We start from the raw sequence: 17,784 nt of genomic DNA, 5'->3' as shown, positions 1-17,784 counted from the left end.
CAATATTGTACTAACAATAGTATATACAACAACCAGGCAGAAGATCAACAAATACATAGAAAAATTCATGACATTATAAGTCAACTAGATCTAGCAACAATAGAACATTCTACCCAACAAAAGCACAATACACATTCTTTTTAAGCACTCATGGATCCTTTACAGGTATAGATCATATGCCAGGTCATTAAAAAAAAAAAAAAAACTCAATAAAAATTAAAAGGTTGAAAGTATACAAGGAATGTTTTCAAACCACAATTGAATGAAGCTAGAGCTCAACAACAACAACAAATTTGAGAAATTCACAAATATGTGGGAAAAAATAAGACACTTCTAAATTACCAATAGGTCAAATAAGAAATTACAAGCAAAATTAGAAAATACTTTGAAGTGATAAAAACAAAGCAAAAAAGGAAGATATCAAATTTATAGGATACAATTAAAAAGAAATACTTGGGGAAAAATACATACTACAACAGTATTTGGAAAGAAATTATAATAAATGTCTATATTTAAAAAAGAAAGATCTAAAATCAATAATCTAACCATCTACCTTAGGACACTGAAAAAAAGAAAAGCAAACTAAATCTGAAGCAAGTAGAAGGAAGGAAATAATAAATATAAATATATGTAAATATAGAACAGAAATAAAAGAAACGGAGAATAGAAAAAAAAAGTAGTGAAAACCAAAAACCAAAACCTGATTCTTCAAAAAGATCAACAAAATTGACAAATTTGTAACCAGAGTGGTCAAGAAAAAGAGAGAAAACTCAAATTACTGGACTCAGAAATGAAAGAAGGGGCATTACTACCAACTCTGAAATTCACTATGCTATATACACTGCTTTATCTTTCCTTACTGGGGGACAGGTCAGCCTTTTTGTTCTATTCAAGCTTTCAACTGATTGGATGAAGCCTACTCATATCAGGGAGGGAAATCTGCTTTGCTGATTCTACTGATTTAAATGTTAATCTCATCCAAAAACACCACACAGAGACACTCAGAGACACTCAGAATAATGTTTGATCAAATAGCTAGTCATCTTGTGGCTCAGTCAAGTTGACACATGAAAATAACCATCACACTCCCTTCCTTCCTCTCTTCCTCCCTTCTTGTCCCATCTTGGCTGTAGGGACCCAGAGTTGAGCTTCTGTTGCACTGAGCTGGATGTAGAGTGAATGAGCAGGTTGTAGGTCAAATGCCATGGATTCTTGATTCTTATCAAGATTTATTAAATTTCTCTTGAATAAATGTTTCTCAATTTGCTATAAGCCATAGGAAAACTTTCAGGCTTTAAAATTTTAAACCCATTGGATAAAATGGAATTCATTCTCCCTCCCTCCTTCCTTTACTTCCTCCCTTCTTGCCAGAATTCCTTCTTTTCCCACTAACTTCCTTTCTTCTTTCTTTCCTTTTTTTCTTTCTTCCTCCAACACATGTTTGTTAGGGCCTCTAGCTCTACATAGCCATATTAAACTCTTTGGAGAAATAACTTGCAAAGACTGGAGATCTAAGAACTCTGAATGTGGGAACTGAATGCCAGATCTTGGATTCTCAGTGGGAAGTGTGGCCTGGAGAAGAAGTTTACAATGGTAAGGGTCAGACAAGGTCTTTTTATAATAGAATGCTTACATCAAAAATCATCTGTATTCTGTGACTTAGAGGAGAATACTTATTGGAAATTATGCATTTATTGGTTTCAGTGTTGCATATTCTGGATTTGGTCTCGATTTCAAGATTTTAATTATTTTTAATTAGTATACATGACTTATACTATTGCCTTTTCTTTTAATGAATTTAAATATTGGTCTAAACCAATAACCAAAAATCTAGTAATATAGTTATTGTCTCCTGCAAAGAGTAGGGTTTTGTTTTTGGTCATAACTTTATTGAATATTTTTATGCTTAGATATAAATAAAATTTCATTTTATGGATATCATACATTGTATATATATTGAAGTAGTGTTTTGTTTAGATTTTCCATAAATTATTTGTGCTGCTACATCAGAAAATTGAATAATGATTTTGTAATTTTCTTTATTAAAAATAACTGAAGCAATTGTTTTGAAACTAGTGGGATATGAACCATCTCTAATTCAACATGTTAATCATGGATGCTTAGGGGGAATATTTTGGAATCAGAGTATTAAGAATAATGATTATCCCCAAACAATAGGCATTCATTTTGTGTATGCGTGCACATGCTTTTTTGTTCAATTTAAAAAAATGGAGACTTAATGCCCCTTATTGTCCAAGAACCTGTATCAGATACACAAGTCTTCCATCATTTTTTAGTCTACTTTGAGGGTGGGAGACATATAACTGAGGTAGTAGAAAGTCTAAGAAAATTCCTTCAGAGGTTAGAATTACATACTACAGAGTTTTGGAGAAGAGAGTAAGTGCGATTTGTTTCAGGGTCCAGGAAATGCACAGGGGAAGTGATATTGAAATTAGAAATATAGGGGCACCTGGGTGGCTCAGTCGGCTAAGGGTCCGACCTTGGCTCAGGTCATGATCTCGCGGTCCGTGAGTTCAAGCCCCCCGTCGGGCTCTGTGCTGACAGCTCAGAACATGGAGCCTGCTTCTGATTCTGTGTCTTCCTCTCTCTCTGACCCTCCCCCTGTTCATGCTCTGTCTCTCTCTGTCTCAAAAATAAATAAACGTTAAAAAAAATAAAAATAAAAGAAATTAGAAATATATACCCTTTACATTGGAATTAATTGTTTCTGCTTCCATGTTCTTTGCATCTTCATTATGGTATTTGTTTCATTCAGTTTTAGCATACTTCATTATTTTTATTTGCTTATCTGACTAGTTTTAAAGCTTCTAGAGGACAGGGACCTTGTCATAATCATATTTGCCCCAAATACTCACTATTCTGTATCCTTTCATCTAATCCCCGTAGTAGTGGCTAAACAAATGTTTGTTTCATTAAACTTGGCACTACTACGAAGAGAAAATTATGCAGAAGCTCAGAGTTCTAGTCTATGAGTCTAGATGAGTCTCCCAAATACCTTTGGTAAGAGGTTTAAGATTAACGGAAATTCCTGTGGAAGTAATTAACACTTTCCTCTGAAAAGAAGTCAGGGTCCACATAGACATGAGTTTAGAAACTGAAAATATTTTTGAGAAGCAAGGGGGGATATGGTAGGACATACTTGTTTACAGACACCAGGAGAAAAAAATGTAAGTGGGTCTTGTTACGATTAGTGACTGGAGGTCTTAATTTGTACCTATGAATAAAGATGTATTGTAAATTTTGCTAAGGATTAATTACAGTTAGTCCTACCTACCTATGCAAACCTGTGTTATAAGATATGAATAGATAAAGAAGACTTGGTTCCTGCCCTGAAGCAGCTTTTCAAAATATATTTTTAACAGAAACATATCATCAGCATCGTTTCTCTTGCTTCTGCCTTCCCTATTTCTTATAACTAGGGCTGTTGATTCACCATATCCAGCACCAACTATTTCCTGATTCTGAAGCTAATCTTGAGTGAGGCAGACATATTAGCCTCATGTGCACTATTTAGGAGGATGTGAAAATGAGTCTCATTTCTGGACCTGGAATCCAGTACTCAGCCCAGCCATGGGTGCTAGGCTCCATTGCTTCCTTGAATCTTCTGAACACTTAGACTTGGGATGACCACTGCTCTGTCGTCACATGGGTAGAGTTATAGTATTTGCTACTCTCTCTTTTACCTGGTCTGGCACCTTCATTCTCTCAAGTTTTTGCCTTAGCCCATACCTTGTCAGCCATGTATTTCTCTGCCTATTTCCTCTGACCCTCTGGCCCCCAATACCAGACTGTTCCTTCCAGTCTCTTTCTTTGAGAGCTGGGCGCTGTCCTGGTATATCAGACTGCAGGCCTCAACTCTGTAGGGAATGGGAAAATCTCCCAGGACTGTCCTCTTCCATTTCCTGAGATTCTCTGCTCTCTTCCTTTTTGAATCTTCCATTCCTGTGCACTCTATTTGTAAGACCAGACCATGCAGTTGTAATGGTTTCCTGAATAGTGCCATGTTTTCTATACCCCTTGGATTCTAGGCCTTAGACTATCCAGCTTCCTTTCCCTGGGCCAGTCTTTGTAGCTGGACCAGATTCTGTGCTACCCTCACATCCATTTTTACTTTACTTAGTTTCTCTCCTCTTTCTTCCAGTTACATGTTTCTGAGGACCTTTCATACTTGAAGCTCAAGTCCAGGTAGGTACTGCCACATTGATCTTGTATTAGATGATGCTTCTAATCTAGTTAGAATAATTTTCTTAGCAGATATGGACACACACACACACACACACACACTCATCCATAATCCATCCTATTTAAGTATTAACTTTGTGTCCAAGTATTTTTCTTCATCCGTCCATCCATCCATTTATCCATCCAACAGATATTTAGTAAGAATCTACTGAATTTAAGCCATCTGGCTCAAATGATGATTGGTAAATTCAAACCATACAGATACTCTGAAGGTAAAACTCTGCTAGCTTTAAAATTTCTAAGATAACATGAAACTTTTGTGCTATATAATCATTAGTGATTAATGATCATGGTAAAATTTAGACCATGAATATAACTTTAAGACAAAGTGTATTTTAAGTTCAAGTAAAAAAATATGATCTCAAGTCTATTATATGGGATTTTAAATTTTTTTTTTTTCAATGTTTATTTATTTTTGGGACAGAGAGAGACAGAGCATGAACGGGGGAGGGGCAGAGAGAGAGGGAGACACAGAATCGGAAATAGGCTCCAGGCTCTGAGCCATCAGCCCAGAGCCCGACGCGGGGCTCGAACTCACGGACTGCGAGATCGTGACCTGGCTGAAGTCGGACGCTTAACCGACTGCGCCACCCAGGCGCCCCTATTATATGGGATTTTGAAGCTAACTGTTATATATCAGGTACTTTACATATTTTATAAGATAGGTTTTTACCAGTATCCACAATTTAAGATGTGAAAATAAGAAATGGAAGCTCAGAGAAAATTAAGTAACTTGCCCAAGTCAATTGTCAGAAAGCAGTGGAGAGAGATTGTATAGTTAGTTATTTCTTGGTCTAAAGTCCAGGTTCTTACCATATCACCTCTCTGATATTTAATAAAGAATAAAAATAACATTTGAAATTTTATAATCTGATCCTATTAGAATTTCATATTGTTATTATTTTTAAATGGTTGCTTTTTTATTCTTCCTGATAAGTCTGTCGTTACACAGAAATGTTATATGTGTGTATCCAACTCCCACCAAGCCCCCAGCATTTGTCTAGATTTAAATAATCAGGATACAGTTAAAGAAAAGTGTTTGACCAGTAAAGGGAAAACATATGGCTTCCCTTCTGCTCAGGAACTTCACTTGAGGTACAGTATCTCAGCACCTCAGTTAATTTCTAAAGCTCTAAAGTTTTATTAAATTCTAACAATACTTTAGGTGGTTTCTCAACCCAAGGCAGAAAGAAGAGGGGGTGATGAAGGCATATAACTGCAAGAAATAATAGTTGCTGTGTTTTGATGAGAGGAAAGATGGGAAAACTACAAAAGTAGGCACAGGGACTAAGAAAACTAAGAAATTTAAAGACCCTTTAAAATGGTGAGACATTAGACATACCTGCCTGAAAAATGCATTGTATGATAATTGCTTCCTTACAACCATTTAGAAGGGAGCTGGTACACAGGGACACACAAAATGATGATTTGGGGAACTAAGTGAAAGATTAAAATATATTCCAATTCTCTCCCTTGGAAGGCAAGAAAGTGTGTACGACATATGAGAGTATTGAAATCCAAAATGGTTTTAGGACTTCAAGGAATAAACTTCTATTTTCTGAAAAATTACACTCATTCGGAATATGCATCCCAGTGCTACTTCTTACCCTCTCTGTGACCTTTGGAAAGTCATTCAGTTTCTCAGAGACTGTTCCCTTCTCTGTAAAATGAGGCTAATAATAATAATAATAATGATGATGGGTTGGTTGTGAAGATGAAATTAGATCAAGTGCTAGCACAGCTCCCAACATATGGTAAGCACCTAAAAAAGAGTTTGCTATTGTTTTCTAGGTTCTGTCCATTTGCATTTTGCATTTCCTTGGATCCACGGATTTAGGTTTTTGCATTTTAGAGCTGAAGAAAATTCATCGGCAGAGATGTGTTTATTAGAGAGTTTGTTGTATCTTGAGATCCATCTTTGCCTGAGTTTCTCATTACTTTTTACAATTACATGAGACTCAATTATATTTCACATCTCTTTTTTTTGTTGCCCAGACACTCCATAGGAACCACATGGCAGCCATGATCTAGTTTAAAGAACACCAGGCCAGCCTCTGGAGACCTAGATTTCATTTTGTCTCTCTCGGTACCTCACTGTGTGAACTCAGGTAAGTACCTTAACTTCTCTGGGCTTTCTTGGTCTGAATTTCTCCCTAATATTCCTATCACCTTCTTTTATAGCATTTTCTATCAGTCTTTGGAACTATTTAAATGGTTTCTTTGAATAAATTTAAATATATGCATAGTATAGTGTTTAAGTGTGGACTCTCTAGGGTAAGTTTGACTGGCTTCAACACTTACTGGCTCCTGGAGGGTAGGCAAATAACCTAACTTGCCTGTACCTAGTTCTACTAATTTGTGAAATGGGGATAAAAGTATCTACTTTGTATGGTTATTAGGAGGATTAAAAAATGACTAACACACCTGCAGCATTTGAAATCATGCCTAGCACATGGTGTAAGCCCCATAAGGGATATGGAGATGAATGCATTTTTAAAGAGCTGGCAATTTACTGGGGGGAGATTAAGGCATATACCAAATAACAAAGAAAAGTATGATGCATATTCAGTAGAAAGAAATTGCAGAACCTGATGGAACACTAGGGAAGGAGCAATTGATTCCTACTGAAAGGACCAAGGAAGGTCTCATGAATTAGCTCAATGTTGTCTGGGCCAGGAGGAGTAAACTGGCTCTCAAGGGAAGGTCAAGGGTATTTATTCTTGGTAGAAGAAATAAAAGGAGGCAGGGTGAAAAAACTCAGAAAGTACCTGATGTGTAGCTCTTTTTAGCTGCAGTGTTGGTGCTGAGTGAGGGTGTGTACTGAGAGATGAAGTTGGGAGAGTGACCTGGGATTAGATCAGTAAGAGGTTTGTTTAGTGCTTCGGCAAGGAGTATGGGGTTGACTCCACCAGCAACAGGAAGCATTGAAGATTGTTGAAGTGATATCATCCCATTTGTGAGCCTGGGAAAAGTCTCAGGTGATTCTATCAAAGAGAAATTAGAGGAAAGAGAAAATGCAGTCAGGGAGAACATTCAAGGACCACTGGGATAGTTGAGTAAGAGATTTTAAGGGTCTAAATTGGAGAAGTGGCTGTTGGGATAAAGAGAAGGGCTAAGATTGAGAACTGGGAAGATAGGTGTTGTCTTAGAAACCCTCCTACCTGCCCACTGTTCCCCCCCCCCCCCCCCGCTTGGTTCTCTTTGTCTACCTTTTGAGCTCCTGTGGAGTTCTCTCTATGGTGATCTACCTGTACCCAGTGGCCCACATGGGCCACTATCTAGTCATGGAAGCATTAAATGGCAAGCCCTCAGTGAGCTAGCAAGCCATCAGCTTTTATTCCTGTGTTTAAGGGAGAGGATATTTTAGACGCAGAAGACAATCACACAACAAATAGCTTTTGTTTAATGGGGGAGAGGCTTCCAAGCAATAATTAATCTGAAAGCCTTCCTTTACTTGCAGGAACCCAACTATTGAAAGGTGCATTTAAACCTCTTCATTATATATCTGCAATAGATACTGTGTAGCAGGAATTTTGTGGGGGGCATTTTATATGTGAAGAGACCGTTAATGAATCCCAGAACCACACTGTAGCAATTATCCAGCATTGACATATGTGAGTACGTATGCATATATACATCTATGTATATATGCATAGGTATATACACATAATATAATACATAATGTATGTAAATAAAAGATAATTCATTCAACAAATGTTTACTGAATGCTCAATGTATGCCAGACACTCTCCTAGGTACTAAGGATAAAACAGCCAACAAAAACAGATCATAGCCTGAAGAGCTTCTATTTAGTAGGAGAGACAGACAATAAATATACATGAAGTCAGGTGATGATAAGTACTAAGAATAAAATAGAGGACACATTAAGTGGAGAATGAGAGGTAGAGGGAGGGCTGTGTTTTATATATGTTTAGGAAGGGCCTCCTTAGTAAGGCAAAGATTTGAGGAAAGGCTTCCAGAGATCTGGGAAGGAAAAGTGGTCCAGCCAGAGGGGACAGGAAGTGAAAGCTCTGAGGTGAATGTCTTGTGTTTTTCTTTGTTTTTTCTTCCCAATGAATTTCTTTTATTTTTTTTTTATGTGAAATTTATTGTCAAATTGGTTTCCATACGACACCCAGTGCTCCTCCCAACAGGTGCCCTCTTCAATGTCCATCACCCCCTCCCCTCCTTTCCGCCCCCCATCAACCCTCAGTTTATTCTCAGTTTTTAAGAGTCTCTTATGGTTTGGCTCTCTCCCTCTCTAACTTTTTTTTTTTTTTGAGGAAAGCGATGAGGCAGGGTGGTGGGAGCAGATGGAGAAGGAGATGGTAGATGGGGTTAGAAGAATAGGTAGGTCTTTCAGGCCCTCATAGGGCACAGTAAGGACTTTGGGTTTTACTCTGAGTGAGATGGTAAGCTTCTAGAAGCATATTATTAGTATTTATTTATTTTTTATTTTAGAGAAAGAGAGCACATGAGTAGGGGAGGGGGCAGAGGGAGAAAGAGGGAACCCTAAGCAGGTTCCATGCTCAGTGCAGAGCCCTATGTGGTGCTTGCTCCCACGACCCTGGAATATGGCCTGAGCTGAAATCAAGAGTCAGACTCTCACCCAACTGAGCCAACCAGGTGCCCCTAGAAGCATGTTATTACACTAACCTCATAGGGTTAATTTTACTACTTCCACATATTACTTTATGATCCCACTTTGCATGCATAAATTTCTAAAATAAGACATGTCCCCCTCTTCTGTCCTGCTTGCCTTCTTCCCATCTATAGTGCCCAACCACAATGTAAAGACAGCTCTGGATTCTGTCCTGGCTCCTGCCACTGCATCCTTGGATAGTTTCAGTAAGTTACACTTCCTATTTGATTCTCTGATCAAAAAAATGGAAATACTTTCACAAAACTCATGTTATTAATGATTTAGCAAGAAAAAAATTTAAAAAATGTACAAACTCATAATATTACACGATGGTCTTTACACAGTTGCCACAGGGCATAGTATGCAGTAGGCACACAATAAAGGCCTATGGAATTGAATTAGAAAATTAAATGAGGAGAGATGTAAAATGTTCTATTAGGTAGCTAAAAAGTTTTATTAGGGCTAGTATAATTTTATTCACTGAGCTCAAAAGATACTCTCCCTGGGGAATATCACTCTCTACCCAGAAAGTTGTGCCATTTTTGTTTTCATAATGTTTCTCTAATACTCTTTTTAAAGAGCTAATTTTTTTGTTTATTTATTTATTTTGAGATAGAGAAAGGGAGGGAGAGAGAGGGAGAGAGAGATAGAGGGAGAGAGAGATAGAGGGAGAGAGAATCCCAAAAAGGTTCCACACCATCAGCGCAGAGCCTGATGTAAGGTTCAAACTCATGAACCATGACCCGAAAACCAAATAATCCAGTGAAGAAATGGGCAGAAAACATGACTAGACACTTCTCTAAAGAAGACATCCAGACAGCCAACAGGCACATGAAAAGATGCTCAACATCGCTCCTCATCAGGGAAATACAAATCAAAACCACACTCAGATATCACCTCACGCCAGTCAGAGTGGCCAAAATGAACAAAATCAGGAGACTATAGATGCTGGAGAGGGTGTGGAGAAATGGGAACGCTCTTGCACTGTTGGTGGGAGTGCAAATTGGTGCAGCCACTCTGGAAAACAGTGTGGAGGTTCCTCAGAAAATTAAAAATAGACCTACCCTATGACCCAGCAATAGCACTGCTAGGAATTTATCCAAGGGATACAGGAGTACTGATGCATAAGGGCCCTTGTACCCCAATGTTTATAGCAGCACTCTCAACAATAGCCAAATTATGGAAAGAGCCTAAATGTCCATCAACTGATGAATGGATAAAGAAATTGTGGTTTATATACACAATGGAGTACTACGTGGCAATGAGAAAGAATGAAATATGGCCCTTTGTAGCAACATGGATGGAACTGGAGAGTGTGATGCTAAGTGAAATAAGCCATACAGAGAAAGACAGATACCATATGGTTTCACTCTTATGTGGATCCTGAGAAACTTAACAGAAACCCATGGGGGATGGGAAGGAAAAAAAAAGAGGTTAGAGTGGAAGAGAGCCAAAGTATAAGAGACTCTTAAAAACTGAGAACAAACTGAGGGTTGATAGGGGGTGGGAGGGAGGGGAGGGTGGGTGATGGGTATTGAGAAGGGCACCTTTTGGGATGAGCACTGGGTGTTGTACGGAAACCAATTTGACAATAAAGTTCATATATTGAAAAAAATGAAAAAAAAAACAAAACAAACTCATGAACCATGAGATCATGACCTGAGCTGAAACCAAGAGTTGGATGCTTAACCTACTGAGCCACCCAGGCACCCCTAAAGAGCTTATTTTATTTCTTAAAGTGAAAATGGTTAATTATACTTAGATTTGTACTTTTCATGATGCTACAGATAATACATAATTATTCCCTTTATGAAATTTTGCCAACAATTTTAGAACAATTTTGAAGCTTTGCAGAATGTTCTGTGTGATACTTTTGTGTATATACCTTGAGTCTAGCTTTTATAGTAGATGTTTGCAAAAAATGGTCAGAAACTCTTTTTCTTCCTATATACATGTCCCTTTGATGTGACTTTGCAACCCATTAAGAGCTGATATCTATTTCTTTATGTCTTGACTCTGGACTTGGCCATGTGACTTGTTTTGCCAATAGAACATTAGCACATGTGATACAACTAGACCCTTGAAAAGTACCATGCACAGGACCCTCCCTTGCTGCTCTTGGTAACCCTGTGGCCAATAGCATGTAAACAAGGTTAAATTTACCTGCTGGATGATGAGTAACATATGGCCAATTACCTTCTTTGCTTCTGCCAAAAGCCAGACAACTACAAGATATGCCAATGATGCTATTGTCAGCCAGCTGACACATGATTGAGCCTGACCAACAACACATAGACCAGAAATGAACCATCCTAGCTGAGCCTAACCCAGCTAATCCACTGAATTCTGAGCAAATATATGTTTTAAGCTCTAAGTTTGGGATAGAAAAATCTAAGAGATACAGCTAGTATCCCTATTAATTGTTTATATTTTGTGAAATGTGTTTTCTTTTTGCTCCTTTTTGCTCCAAAACACACTGTGGTAGGGACAAGTGTCTCTACCCCAACATCCATTTTCTCTTTTTTGTTTTATTAATAGACCTCTTCCCTTTCTTCCAACTTTCCACATTTGAGTTTTATCCAGGCCCATGGCTGTCCAACTTAAGACTAAATTCCCAGCCTTTCCTTGCAGCTAAAGTGTGGTCATGTGACAAAATTGTGGCCAATGTGACATGAATGGACAAAATGTGTGCTAAGAAAGCTTCTTGCTGTCCACTTGTCTGCTCTGTCATTTTTCCCTCCCCATTTCCTCAAGCTGGGAAATGGAGCAGCCTTAGACCAGGAGATGGAAGCCACAGGTTAAAGATGGCAGATGTAACCCACTAGCTTGGGGCCCAGAGCACACCTACTTTGCACATCATACCTACTTACCCATCCTGGACCACTGTCTACCACTGGTCTGTTATGTGGTAACCATCTTAAGTGTGCCACTATATTTTCGTGTCTGTTACAGCAACTTGACTTTTACCCTAACTTGTACATGACAAATAATCAACAGATAAAAATAGCAAATACACACTGCCTACAACTTAGAACTCAGGAGCTCAATTAATGTTAGATTCATGCACTTATTCAATAACAGTTACTGATTTCCTATTGTGTATTATATTGTGTATTAAGCCTAGGGTTACCTAGATAATAGCTTTTTGGGGGCGGGGGGGGGGTGGGCAGGACAAATGAGCAGGGATAGAAAAACATAACAAACAAACAAGAAAGGAATTAAAGGTGAAGAATACTGTAACATAGGACTCTGTCAGGGGTGGTATCCAGAGAAAATGAAAGGATTTGGAGATCTTTTAAAAGTTTGCTGTAGTAGGATGAAACACAAATCATGAAACGAAGCAGCCATTCAATGCACCTGTTACAATTACTTTTACAGAATTTGGAAGCCTCCTCTCGCTTGTTTCTGGGTCACTGACCTTGAGCTGGGGCAGGGGTAGGGGCTGGCCACTGGCTTACTGCTTTCTCACTTCAGACTTCCAACACTATCTTTTCAAAGGGTTTTGTGTGTTGGGCATAGGGGTGGCAATAGGGACGGAGGTTAGGTTTAGAGGATTACTGACAATCCTGTAATAACTTTTGAAATAGCTTTTCAGATCAATTCCCATTCATTTCCCACTTTACAGAGAAAAGAGGACCAAGGAAGGATCAACAGTTATGAGAAAAACTTAGAGGAAAAAACTCCACTAACCACACCTGGAAATGGAAGATATCTCTTTGTTCCTGTGTCCCATTCCCCGCCCTCCCCACCCCCAACCATATCCTGTGGCTTATTTGTGTTTTCCTTCTATCATCCACAGTAGCTTTTATTTTATATTGAGAATGTCCTGGGAAGAAGGCACTAAGTGAGAAATCATTGCGAAAGTTCAAGAAGAGAATACACATAGTATCTTGGGTGTTAACTAAGAAATACTAAGCATGAGAAAGAATCTTGCCAAATTAGGTAGTCATGTCTACTTCATCTAATTGCACCAAATCTCCTGTCACGATCATATGCAATAGTGGTATTTTTTATCTTGAGTCATAATAACCTTGCTCTTTATGAATGCCTTGCCCCTATGTGCCTTATGTTTTCAGAATTCCATTCATTTCCAAGTTGTAGGGTATATGCCGTTACAGAAATCATTTATCCTCTGTAAGCCCCAGTTTTTTTTTATTTGTAAAATGACCACATAATCTATGAGATCTGCTTTGGGTCCCAAATTCAACAATTAGAGTTCCCTTGTAAACATATTGATTAAAGTCTGGTGACAACTGTAGCTACAATGGCAACAGAATGACGAAGCATATTAACGTTAGTGTTAATGCAATAATCAGCTGTGTTTTATCCCATATGGCAATTTATTTCAACAATTAAGCCAAACTCCATCTGTTTTGGCATACACATTTTTTTTTCAAATGGGTTCCTGAACTACATCTTTGGAAATAATTTTATGTTTTGCAAATATTGCTACCATCAATAAATGATGACTGTGGAATCTTTCTGATTAAAAAAAAAAATCACGGGTGCCAAAGCCCATCTTGTGTGACAAAGGGCTCGTTTTGCTGTTTGACCTTATGGATATGGTGCATTGTCTAATTGATAGTCCCAGAAAAGGAAGATAAATCTCAGTGTCTGCATAGAGGGAATGTACATGGGGTGCTAGTTCCTAGAAGAGACAGAGAAAGCCTCAATGCCATCAACAGCAGATTTCTCTTTTTCTGACCTGAGGATCCTGTTGGGACAGGATGTGCCTCAATCTGTGATGGAGACAAGACAAATGGTAACTTCCATACATCCGGCTTGGGTTGAGCTGCATTGACAGAATAGCAATAGGGAACATTTGTCTTTATCTTTATAACGCTTGACAAGAGGCATGATTACTGCTGTAAGGGTATCAAAATAAAGAAAAAAATGGGCTGTCCTACAGCCCTGTTATTTATCACATTCAGAAACGCTAACCCAGACTAGCAGGAGAGAAATTCCTTGTCAAATTGCCTCTAAAAATCATTTCCCTCCCTGAGATAATATGTGAGTCCCATGGATCCACCCATGCTGTCCCCCCACCCCTCCAGGTTTGTGGTTGGGGACAGTCTTCCCCTGAGCCTGGCTGCTTCCATGTGGCTCATTGCATGTGCCAGTCTGCCAATAAACACACCGTTCCTTGCATGTGCAGGAAATACAGAAAAAATGCTAGCTGGCAGCTTATTAACAAATATTGAATGTACACAGCAAAAATTCGATTTATTTTGCAGCAAGTGTTAGGATGTCTCCAGGCAAATTAGTGCTGGAGCCGACTTTGCTCAACCCCTTTATTTATTTTCTTATTCCTCATTTTCTAATTAGGCAGGCTTTCTTCTGCTTTACAAACACCCTCTCTGCCTAAATCATTGCAGGTCTATTGCATCCTGAATACAACAGGCTTACACATTCATAGTAATACCATGATAGGGAGGTATAATCCACCCTTCTGCATATAGGCTCCAAATTGTTTCAAGAGTGATACTAAATGCCTTTATGACACAGTATGCATTTTCCCGCTCTGACTTATAGGAGGCCTGCATGTGCTAAAGCCAATGATTTTTTCCGAAGAAATTGCAAACAGTAGATGGGTCTAAATAGTGTTTTTGTTTTTGTTTTTTTGAAAGGCCACCTTCTTCAGTGTGTGGTACAAAGTAGTGTTTTCCCCTCAAAATGTTCTTTTTCTTTTTTTTTTTTTTTTAATTTTTTTTTTTCAACGTTTATTTATTTTTGGGACAGAGAGAGACAGAGCATGAACGGGGGAGGGGCAGAGAGAGAGGGAGACACAGCATCGGAAACAGGCTCCAGGCTCTGAGCCATCAGCCCAGAGCCCGACGCGGGGCTCGAACTCACGGACCGCGAGATCGTGACCTGGCTGAAGTCGGACGCTCAACCGACTGCGCCACCCAGGCGCCCCAAAATGTTCTTTTTCAACAGGTATTTGCAAAAGAGGGTATTTGCCCCCAGTTCCTCATGGAGAGAGCAACTCAGGAATTAAATCAACGGCTATGTCCTGAAGCTTGTTTGAAATTCAACATAATTTTATTTGGATTCACATTCTTTTGTAGGGTATAGAGCAATCGTTCTCAACCTTAGCTGTCCATTAGAATCATATGTGAACCTTTAAAAAATATTGATGCCCAAGCCCCTTCCCCGACCAATTAAATCAGAATATCAGAGGGTGGGGCCATATGGCACTAGCATTTCTAAAGTTCTCCAGGTGATTCTATTGGGCAGAAAGCCATTGGTTTTCAGGGTTTTTATCATGAGAATATATCCAAAGAACTCTTGTTTATTTATTCAATAAATATTTGAATAACTACTATTAGGAAAAAGACTATGTACCATAGGGGAATCAATGACCTACCAAAGAATGTCTATGTTCTGAAAGTAGCTGGTAAGTTAATAGAGGACATGAAGTTTTCATTCATTCCACACATATTTATTGAGTCTTATTATGTGTTATAAGCATTGGGGAGTGAGCAGGGAACAAGACAGACAAAGCCCCTGCTGTCGTTGAGCTTACATTCTAGCCAAACATGCTTTTAAATAGGTACTGATTAATCATATAAAGAAATGAAAACAGAGATAACATGATAGAGAGTGGCTGAAATGGGGGAAGAGTTCTGGGATGCTTATCTGAGCAGCAGATGAGAATGATGTGAAGGAAGCAGTTAAGTGAAGACCTGGAGGGATCCAGTTTTGGGTAGAAAGAACACCAGTGTCAAGGCCTTGAGGTGGGAGTGAGCAACTGCAGAAGCAGAAAGAGGCCAAAGTCTTTAGAGGAGGTAGGTGGTCAGAGAGGAGGTCAGAGAGGTGGACAGAGAGTCATCAGTCTTCATAAAGGTAATCTTAACAGAGAGAAGAAAGCAGGTAAGAGTTGGGAGATGCAGATTAATGGTTCTGAGTATTCAGAGAGAAATGACATTGCTTTGGTATGGACATTCAGTGTTCATAGAGAAAGTGGTTTTGAATTGTACCTTGAAGGAGAATACCTGAGAACTGGAGGGGAAGAACATTTTAAGTAGTAGTATTTCTCTGCAAACACAAAAAAAGCACAGCAATCTGGACCATGAACTGAGAGTAGCACATTGTTCAACTTGACTGGAATGAGGGATATAGGAAGGACTAATGGGGACTTAGATGTTGGGGTAATAAAGGACCGTATATGTAGAAAGCTTGGACGTCATCCTAGAGAGCTGCTTACTTCTTTAGTCTTATGTGTGGCCAATTCCTGCCTCACTCTCTGTGTCCCAGAAACTCCAAAACACTCCTTACTGTCCCACCTCCACACACATACCACCGTGCTGGTCCTAGCCTTTAGGTTACAATTGTCTTTTCCTCTGTTTGAAATATCTTTCCCATATTCTTGGGCTCCTCTTTGTCAGGTAGTCAAACTCCTCCTACTCAGGAGTTAGCCACAGTTACTTCAGGAAGGTGTTTCTGACACTCCTTCGTGACTCCATAAAATGAGAGGCATATTTCAAGGGCACTTGCCATGTTGAGTGGATCGTTCATGAGTGCTAGGTACTTGCTCTTTATTGAGTGCTAGGTACTACTCTGTGTGCTTGCATTATGGCTTAATTGATAGGCAGTAAATACTGAACATAACAAATAAACAAATTGTATAGTATGCTATAGATGGTAAGTGTGATAGGAAAAAGTAGCCTAGGATATGGAAGATTAGGAGTGGTGCAGGAAGGCAGTTACACTTCCAGTAGTAAGTCAGAGTGGGCCTCACTGAGGAAGCAAAATTTGAGCAGACTGACCAGCTGTTCTAATTTACTTGAGACTAAGTATTTCCTGGGATGTGGGATGTTCAGTACTAGAACTGGATCAGTCCTGGGCAAATCAGGATGGTTGGTCACCCTAGAACTGTCTGTTAATATTTGTCTTCACTACTAGTTCTAAACAATTTGAGGACAGGAACTAGAGAGTCAGAGTAGCATGGTGGCTAAGATCATAGGCTTTGGAGTCAGAGTAGCAGGGTTCAAATCATAGCTTAGCTCAGCCATTTGTTAACATTGTGACCTAGGACTAGTAAGATTTTTAATTTTCCTGAACCTCTGTCTCTTAATCTATAAAACTGAAGTGGCTGGCACAGAATAAGCGCTCAACAAATGTTGTTGTTATTATTATTCACAGTGCCCAGCACAGACCCTGGGGGAATAGTAGCTCCTTGGTTTATTTTTTATTTTTTATTTTTAAAAAAATTTTTTTTTCAACGTTTATTTATTTTTGGGACAGCGAGAGACAGAGCACGAATGGGGGAGGGGCAGAGAGAGAGGGAGACACAGAATCGGAAACAGGCTCCAGGCTCTGAGCCATCAGCCCAGAGCCCGACGCGGGGCTCGAACTCACGGACCGCGAGATCGTGACCTGGCTGAAGTCGGACGCTTAACCGACTGCGCCACCCAGGCGCCCCAAGTAGCTCTTTGGTTTATAGAAGGAACAAATGAATTAATGATAATGTACCATGTGCCAGGCACCAGGCTAAGCCCTGGATGTATAAAAATGAATCAGGCATGATTTCTGCCTTTAAGAAAATCACAGTCTAGCAGGAGAGACATACATGAAACACCATATTTGATTTTAACAACCGCTCTGTTGTTCTACCATGCCATTCTTCATTCTACTTTCTTGGTGTACTTTTCTTTTATAGAGTGTTCTTATATGTCAGTTATTCTCATCAGAATGCAACTGCTTAAAAGCAGGGACCTTGGTTTTTTCACCGAGATATCCTGAGTGCCTGGAACAGTACCTGGCACCAAGAAGATGCTCAATAATGTTTTGTGGATTCATGAATAGAAGGTCCATTTGGTGTGATAAGAACTTTTAAAGAGAATGTGCAAGGTATGGATGACTATTTTTGGAGTCAG

The 17,784-nt window shown here is 39.1% G+C and overlaps 1 long non-coding RNA gene across 1 annotated transcript; it reads left to right on the top strand.

Moving 5' to 3' along the window:
- The first annotated feature begins 320 nt into the window (after positions 1-320).
- Positions 321-15,493, top strand: LOC115518607. Its single transcript, XR_003970319.1, has 3 exons — positions 321-390; positions 14,161-14,168; positions 15,480-15,493. It is a non-coding gene; the product is annotated as an uncharacterized LOC115518607 (long non-coding RNA).
- Positions 15,494-17,784: the final 2,291 nt, after the last annotated feature.

Source organism: Lynx canadensis, chromosome B4 (assembly GCF_007474595.2).
Source record: "Lynx canadensis isolate LIC74 chromosome B4, mLynCan4.pri.v2, whole genome shotgun sequence".
Lineage (NCBI taxonomy): Eukaryota > Metazoa > Chordata > Mammalia > Carnivora > Felidae > Lynx > Lynx canadensis.
Note: the sequence above shows the minus strand (reverse complement) of the source record. Positions and strands in the feature narration are given on the sequence as shown.